The following is a 10,000-nucleotide window of genomic DNA, read 5'->3' on the forward strand; positions in this document are numbered from 1 at the left end:
TTAAAAAACACTGGGAATCGAAACACTAAAGTGTTTAAAAAACAATGGGAATCAAAAGACAAAAGTGCTTAAAAAAAAACCCTGGAAATCAAAATACAGAATTGCTTAAAAAAAACTGGGATTCAAAACACAAAATAGCTTAAAAAAACAATGGGAATCAAACTCAAAATTACTTCAAAAGAATAAAAACACTTGGAATCAAAATACGAAATTACTTCAAAAGAATAAAAGCACAAAATAATAAAAAAGAAATTATAGGAATGAAAACATTCCGGATGGGTGGTTATTATTATTAAGTGCTTTAGGGAGAAAAGACAATATAGTGATTAAGGCTTTTATTTTTTAAAAGTCTAGTTTAATCCCCATTTCACTTTAGTCTTTTATATAAATAATAAACACAGGCGGAAGAGATGTCATAAAAACCGCGTCATATAGAAAGTAGTCACTTGTACATGAAGAAGTAGCAGATAGAACTGATAGGGTGGTAGCCTAGTGAGTGTTGGAGATATACAGTATAGATGACTTACTCGAAATCATAATATGTTTGCATGTTGGAAGAGAAGCTTATTTTAGAAGTTGTAGGTGGTAAGCGACGTTAGTTGTAAAAATGGGTCTGGGATAAGATGGTGTTACTCTCCTAGATGCAGTAATACGAGAAAATATACAAGTGAAAGATTGCGGGATGAAAAATAAGTTTTGAACGACGTATGAAGCGTAGAGTTGAATTTAGGAAAATAGTGACAAGAATTTCAATGTTTTCAAAAAATAGAAAACTGAGTGTTCAATTGTGACAAGGGTTATCAGATGAGGTTAAAATGAAAAAAAAGAAGGAAGATGGAACAATGTCTTGTTAAAATGACCGAGGAAAGAATGAATGCTGCAGATACCCTGAAGGACATAAGAGGAGGTTATAGAAGGTAATTAGCAGGATTTGTTCATAAGGTTACGAGGGATCTGGGGTAACGCAGGAGGCCAAGGTGGGAATGTATGAGGGGATTGTTGACCCAACTGCTCGGGTTAACGTTTTAGAAAAGGAATAATAATAATAATAATAATAATCAATAATAATAATAATAATAATACAATACTTACAAGCTCTGGAATAAAAACTAGCAGAGGGTTAATATCAGGAGAGGGATCTTCCAGGGCGACTCACTGTCCCCACTACTCTTCGTAGTAGCCATGATTCCCATGACAAAAGTACTACAGAAGATGGAGTGCCGGGTACCAACTCAAGAAAAGAGGCAACAAAATCAACCATCTGATGTTCATGGACGACATCAAGCTGTATGGTAAGAGCATCAAGGAAATAGATACCCTAATCCAGACTGTAAGGATGTATCTGGGGACATCAGAATGGAGTTTGGAATAGAAAAATGCGCCTTAGTCAACATACAAAAAGGCAAAGTAACGAGAACTGAAGGGATAAAGCTACCAGATGGGAGCAACATCAACACATAGATGAGACAGGATACAAATACCTGGGAATAATGGAAGGAGGAGATATAAAACACCAAGAAGATGAAGGACACGATCAGGAAAGAATATATGCAGAGACTCAAGGCGATACTCAAGTCAAAACTCAATGGAGGAAATATGATAAAAGCCATAAACACATGGGCAGTGCCAGTAATCAGATACAGCGCAGGAATAGTGGAATGGACGAAGGCAGAACTCAGCAGCATAGATCAGAAAAACCAGGAAACAAATGACAATACACAAAGCACTACACCCAAGAGCAATACGGACAGACTATACATAACACGAAGGAAGGTAGGAGAGGAGACTATAAGTATAGAGGACTGCGTCAACATTGAAAACAGAGCACTGGGGCAATATCTGAAACCAGTGAAGACGAGTGGCTAAAGAGTGCATGGGAAGAAGGAACTAATAAAATAAAAGTAGACGAAGACCCAGAAATATACAGAGACAGGAGAAAGACAGAGAGAACAGAGGACTGGCACAACAAAAACCAATGCACGGACAATACATGAGACAGACTAAGAACTAGCCAGCGATGACAATTGGCAATGGCTACAGAGGGGAGAGCTAAAGAAGGAAACTGAAGGAATGATAACAGCGGCACAAGATCAGGCCCTAAGAACAGATATGTTCAAAGTACGATAGACGGAAATAACATCTCTCCCATATGTAGGAAGTGCAATACGAAAATGAAACCATAAACCACATGCAAGCGAATGCCCGGCACTTGCACAGAACCAGTACAAAAAGAGGCATGATTCAGTGGCAAAAGCCATCACTGGAGCCTGTAGCAAGAAACATCAGCTACCTTGTAGTAATAAGTGGTACGAGCACCAACCCTGAGGGAGTGATAGAAAACGACGTCAGGCAAAGATCCTCTGGGACTATGGTATCAGAACGGATAGGGTGATACGTGCAAATAGACCAGACGTGACGTTGATTGACAAAATCAAGAAGAAAGTATCACTCATGATGTCGCAATACCATGGGACACCAGAGTTGAAGAGAAAGAGAGGGGAAAAAGAAAAAAATGGATAAGTATCAAGATCTGAAAATAGAAATAAGAAGGATATGGGATATGCCAGTGGAAATCGTACCCATAATTCATAGGAGCACTAGGCACGATCCCAAGATCCTGAAAAAGGAATCTAGAAAAACTAGAGGCGAAGTAGCTCCAGGTCTCATGCAGAAGTGTGTGATCCTAGAAACGGCACAACATAGTAAGAAAAGTGATGGAACCTCCTAAGGAGGCAGGATGCAACCCGGAACCCCACACTATAAATACCAACCCAGTCGAATTAGAGGACTGTGATAGAGCAAAAAAAAAAAAAAAAAAAAAAAAAAAAAAAAAAAATAATAATAATAATAATAATAATAATAATACTCTTCGTAGCAGCCATGATTCCCATGACAAAAGTACTGCACAAGATGGATGCTGGTACCAACTCAAGAAAAGAGGCAACAGAATTAACCATCTGATGTTCATGGACGACATCAAGCTGTATGGTAAGAGCATCAAGGAAATAGATACCCTAATCCAGACTGTAAGGATTGTATCTGGGACATCAGGATGGAGTTTTGAATAGAAAAATGTGCCTTAGTCAACATACAAAAAGGTAAAGTAACGAGAACTGAAGGGATAAAGCTACCAGATGGGAGCAACATCAAACACATAGATGAGACGGGATACAAATACCTGGGAATAATGGAAGGAGGGGATATAAAACACCAAGAGATGACGGACACGATCAGGGAAAGAATATATGCAGAAACTCAAGGCGATACTCAAGTCAAAATCAACGCGGAATATGATAAAAGCCATAAACACATGGGCAGTGCCAGTAATTAGATACAGCGCAGGAATAGTGGAATGGACGAAGGCAGAACTTCGCAGCATAGACCAGAAAACTAGGAAACGTATGACAATACACAAAGCACTACACTCAAGAGCAAATACGGACAGACTATACATAACACGAAAGGAAGGAGGGAGAGGACTACTAAGTATGAAGAACGGGTCAAACATCGAGAACAGAGCACTGGGGCAATATCTGAAAACCAGTGAAGACGAGTGGCTCAAGAGTGCATGGGTAGGACTGATAAAAGTAGACGAAGACCCAGAAATATACAGAGACAGGAGAATGACAAACAGAACAGAGGACTGGCACAACAAACCAATGCACGGACAATACATGAGACAGACTAAAGAACTAGCCAGCGATGACACATGACAATGGCTACTGAGGGGAGAGCTCAAGAAGGAAACTGAAGGAATGATAACAGCGGCACAAGATCAGGCCCTAAGAACCAGATATGTTCAAAAAACGATAGATGGAAGTAACATCTCTCCTTTATGTAGGAAGTGCAATTCGAAAAATGAAACCATAAACCACATAGCAACGCGAATGTCCGGCACTTGCACAGAACCAGTACAAAAAGAGGCATGGTTCAGTGGCAAAAGCCCTCCACTGGAGCCTGTGCAAGAAACATCAGCTTACCTTGCAGTAATAAGTGGTATGAGCACCAACCTGAAGGAGTGATAGAAAACGATCAGGCAAAGATCCTCTTGGACTATGGTATCAGAACAGATAGGGTGATACGTGCAAATAGACCAGACGTGACGTTGATTGACAAAATCAAGAAGAAAGTGTCATTCATTGATGTCGCAATACCATGGGACACCACAGTTAAAGAGAAAGAAAGGGAAAAAATGGATAAGTATCAAGACCTGAAAATAGAAATAAGAAGGATATGGGTTATGCCAGTGGAAATTGTACCCATAATCATAGGAACACAAGGCAAGATCCCAAGATCCCTGGAAAGGAATCTGGAAAAACTAGAGGCTGAAGTAGCTCAAGGACTCATGCAGAAGAGTGTGATCCTAGAAACGGCGCACATAGTAAGAAAAGTGATGGACTGCTAAGGAGGCAGGATGCAACCCGGAACCCCACACTATTAATACCACCCAGTCGAATTGGAGGACTTTGATAGTTATCTGTATGACAAAACCTATTTTCTGTGCAAGAGAGATTCGCCCCAGACCTTAAATTCTGTTGAGATTATTTCTCTTCCATAGCGTCTTATGATTCCATATTACGCAGACGCTCTCGCACACGCATACATAAACAAACACACATACATGAGTATCAAGTCTTCATTAGTCATTTAATCCAGGCAAATTTGCATTTCTGTTGCAGATAGTTACCCGTAGAAACGCAAGAGATAAAGTATATCGTTTTGCCTTTCCTGTTTTGCCTTTCCTTTCTCAAAAAAAAGAAAAAAAAAAAAAACATTTATCTTAACCAAATCATAGCGCCACTCCTCAAATATGCAAAACATTCCATGTCTTGGTGTTCAACTCGATGGCATATAATCTTATAAAGGCGACAGGAGGGGGACCTGAAATCCTCGAGACGTCTTATCCTTCGTGATAAAGGATAAAGGAGGGAGAATTTGCATATCTCTGATTCCCTGCTCGGCCAACAAGTTGCGTTTGGCTTCGGGGAATGTCAATGATGTTAGCTTAAGGGTCTTAAAGACACTTGTAGCAACCTATATATGTATGCATACGTTGAAAGGCAGTGTTCGAAGATTGAGTGGTATGCCTGGCATGTATATATGAATATATATATATATATATATATATATATATATATTATATATAATATATATATATATATATAGATATATATATATATATATTTATATATAGATATATATATAATATATATATATATATATATATATATACATATAGACTATTATAATACATATATATATATAGATATATATATATATATATATATAATATATATATATATATATATATATATATATATATCTTATATATTCATATATACATGACCAGGCATACACTCATTCTTCGAACACTGCCTTTCAACGTATGCATACATATATAGGTTGCTACAAGTGTCTTTAAGACCCTTAAGCTAACATCATTGACATATATATATAATATATATATATATATACTGATTATATATAGATATATATATGATATTGATATAAATATATAAAATATCAGATATGTCATACACACATACATATATATAGTATTATTATATTATATATATATATATGTGTGTGTATGTATATATATACAATAGTATATATTCCTATATATACTACATACATACATACATAACTTTGAATAGATCCTGATACCTTCGCGATAGCATATCGCACCTTATTTTTTATAAGCAGAGTTGTACGAATTATTCTTCGCAGCTCTATTAATACTTAGAAGAAATGACCACAACGAGAGACAACTTTCGTAATATGATATTTTCCTTTGGTGGCCTGGGTCTTTCATCCGTCAATAAACGTGCTCTCTCTCTCTCTCTCTCTCTCTCTCTCTCTCTCTCTCTCTCTCTCTCTCTCACCCACTAAGCTTCGTCGGTTGACGATAAAAAAAAAGAAAATAATAGTTACATACGACATCAAGAGGGAATCTCTTTCTAGATGAGAACAACTAAAATATTGGAAAAGCTCACTAAAGTTTCTGTCGATATATATCCCTCGCCAATTTTTTATTTTTTTTCTTTTATCTTTTCTAATATCTTTCTGATCGAATGGGCCTCCTTTATTCACTCCTGTCTCTTCCACTTTCTCTCTTTGTGGAATAATGTACTTTTAAATTAAGAATGCGAAGGAGTTATTAAGCTTTTGTTCGTGGATGTTGAAATGTGGTTTATGTTTAATGGTACTAGTGGTGTGTGTGTGATACATTACATACATACAATACATATATATAATATAATATAATATTATATATAAACACGCGCACAACCAAAGTTGCCTCCCTCCCCAAGTGTAGTGAGAAGGAGCATAGAATCCCTGACGTCGTCCCCGCGTCTCTCCTGACGTGAGGGCAGACATGTCGGCTATCATTACTGGATCCACGTAAGAAATGCGATCTGATTGCAGCACCACACGAGTCACCAAACAAGAAAGACGCCGAGGTTCGATTCTTCTTCTTCTTCTTTTCTGCCTAATATTCTCTTCTGCTTTTCTTCTTTGTCACTACGATTTTCTCGCTGCTCGCTTCTGGTCGTCATCTGGAGAGTTCTGCTTGCGTTCGTGTTTCTGTATGATGCTGAAAAACATCTTGTCTGCTCTCTGCATTGGTTGTTTCTGTAATTAGTCTTTTTTCTCGTGTATACCTAAAGCTGGTCTTCCGAGCCTTAATTGTGGAAGGTTGAATCCAACGTTCTTTGGAAGCTTGAATTTCAAGCCAATGGCACCTTTGGTGTGCTTGTTCCATATGGATAGGTTTCATCTACTGAAATAATAATAATAATAATAATAATAATAATAATAATAATAATATCACCGAAGTCTTATGATGAATGGACAATGTTTGCAATAAGCGTTCGACTCCCTACTCACGATTATATCATTTCATTAACTGGTGTTAGCCCTGGAAAAATAACACCAGACACTGAAACGTTCACAGCGAGAGCCGCTTTATACCCTACTAAGAAAAGAGTTCATGATTTGGGAGTCGAACCTTTTTTCTTTGCAGGGATATTATTATTATTATTATTATTATTATTATTATTATTATTATTATTATTATTAAAAATTTCAGTAGATAAAACAGCTTAAACATGGAACAAGTAATCAGGGGCCATTAACTTGAAATTCAAGCTTCCAAAGAAGGGTTGGTTTCAACTTCCCACCGCAGACCCCACGCTGCAGCAGCTGTAATTGATCAGTGATTTTCTTTTTTATCGCTCTCGGGGAGACGCGAACCCGCATCCTCTGAATGGTGCGACACGACATTAACCATTATACCAGCGGACCAGCTTATTATTAAGGGTGTTGTATTTCAGTACCTCTCTCACTTACACCTTCCTCTGCTCTTTCCTCCGACACATTCATTTTACATGATCGGATTATCTTCTGTACATCGCCACATTACTCATTACGTTAATTTTTCTCATGCCACATATCATTCACGAACAATTGATCCTAACTGCTTCATTCGTCCTACTTTCATTATCATTCAACCATGCACACTTCACTTCTATAAAGGAGAGTTGGCTCAAGAATCCAATTGTACTTACTAACCGTTGCCTCAATTGATAGGTATCTTCCCAATACAATTTTTTTGTTTTCATTCTACGATCGAGCATATTAATATAAATAGCCACATCCTCCTGGTTTCCATTTGTCCAAATATCTTTAATTTGTCATAATTTTCTTCAGCTCTCTACTCTTGCAAATACTTAAGAATGATGGGTGTGAACACCGTAGAAATATACCATACACTTGTCTCAGACCTTTCTTAGATTTTGCTATGTCATACTCTCTAATCCCACTCCATTATGCATCTCTATTGAATGTATCATACAAATTTTTTGGTTTATTAGTGAAATAAACAGATTCATATTTCTATAAAGACGCCATTTTTGTAAATGTAACTTACCCAGTAATTACAAAGCAGCTATAAGTTCCTTTTAGCTATGTCATTACTTGGCAAGTATATGCAAAACCTATTTTTATTATAGAAATACCATTTTTGTAGAGTAACTTACCAAGTAATAACATACCTAAAAGGAACTTATAGCTGTTATGTAATTTCTGGGTAAGTATATACAAAAAGTTATTTTATTATAAAAATGTTATTTTTTCCTACGGGCCATCAAAGTTAACCTTTCAAATTTCAAATGTGCTTTGAAGGGGAATAACAAAAAACAAAAGGGAAAAAAATAAAAACACCAAGATGAAAAAAATAACTTCCGACAAACTACAAAAGGAAAAAATGGAACCAATAAACATAGAAAGAAAAGAGACCACGGAAATGGCATCCCATGCTTTTGGAAGAGGCAGAATGAGATGGCGGGTCCATTTCCCCAAGCTCCATATTCCCCTTCCCCCCCCCCCCCCCCCACCCCCCCCCCCCCCCCCCCCTCCGCCGCCCCCATCCCACGCCCTTGTTTTTATCTCCTGTGCCTTTCCTCGTTTTCTCTAAACTGTGCCTGCTCCTCACTTCTCTCCTCACTCTCGAACTGTTTGAGAGGTTTCTCTTCGAATGGATGGGTTTTTCTTCCTTTCAACTAGATACTCCTTTACCATTTGCAAATAAGAATACTATTTTTTTTATCCATTATAGTTTCCTGGGATGGGTATTTTTTTTTACATTTTTTTTTACATTTACCTTTTTGTCTATAAAAATGTCATCTATCTTTTTTATACTTCCTTAGGATGGATATAACAAAATAGACATTTTTCCTTTGCAACACCTAGCCTTTCATTTACCATTTGCAAATAAGAATACTAATTTTTTCATCCATTATAGTTTCCTGGGATGAGTGTTTTTTTTTTCACCGTTTACCATTTGTCCATAAAAATGTCATACACCTCTCTTATACTTCCCCAGGATGTATATACCAGTAGAGGTATTTTTCCCTTGCATCAGCTAGCCATTTATTCACCATTTGACCATGAAACTACCATATATCTCTCTTATACATACCTGATATGGATATTTTTCCCTTTCAACAGCTAGATACTCATTTACTATTCGTAAATAAGGATACCATTTTTTTTTTTATCCATTATAGTTTCTGGATTGGTAATATCATATACCTCTTTTATAATTTCCTGGGATGGATATACCAGAATAGGTATGTTTCCTTAACAACAGCTAGCCATTCATCTACCATTTGTTCATAAGAAATCGCTTATACTCTTCTGTGATTGGTATATCAAAAGTTATATTTTTCCCATGCAACAGCTAGCCACTTGTTTACCATTTGTTTATAAGAATACCATATATCTTTCTTATACTTTCCTAGGATGGATGTACCTGAATAGATATTTTTTCCTTACAACAGTTAGCCACTCATTTACCATTTGTTCATGAGAATGCCATATACCTCTCTCTTGTGCATTCCTGGGATGGATGGTGTCTACATTTCAACAGCCACCCATTTACCTTTTGTTCATAAGCATACCATATATCTCTCTTAAACATTCCTGGGATAAATATTTTTCTCCTTTTCAACAACTATGCAGCCACCCATTTACCTTATTTTTTTATAAGAATACCATATATCTCCCCTTTAAATTGCTGAGATGGATAGCTTATCTCTCTTACCTACCACATCTTACTATGATAGGCGTTATGTCTGTCCGTCCGTCTTGTCATTCAATCACGGCCAAACGGCTGGTCTGATAGGCATGAAACTTGGCAGAGTTATAGTGGGGACCCGTAAGATAGTTTATAATGGGGTTTCATCCTACCTCCGCCCCACCTCGGTGAGAAGGGATTCCCTGAAACGGAGCTGGTTCTGCCCGTGAAACGAGGCTGGTTATCCCCGTAGACTTGGTACTTTACGAATTTCTCATACATAATTTCTGTATACATATGTTTGCTAGTATACATAATGAAGACATGTCCATAACGATATCGTTATGATTGCTGTATAAGACTTTCACTGATAAAGCTATGCAGGCCTGAAGTATAGCAAATTTGGGACGAGGACAGGGC

Source organism: Macrobrachium nipponense, chromosome 9 (genome assembly GCF_015104395.2).
Source record: "Macrobrachium nipponense isolate FS-2020 chromosome 9, ASM1510439v2, whole genome shotgun sequence".
In the NCBI taxonomy this organism is placed as follows: Eukaryota; Metazoa; Arthropoda; class Malacostraca; order Decapoda; family Palaemonidae; genus Macrobrachium; species Macrobrachium nipponense.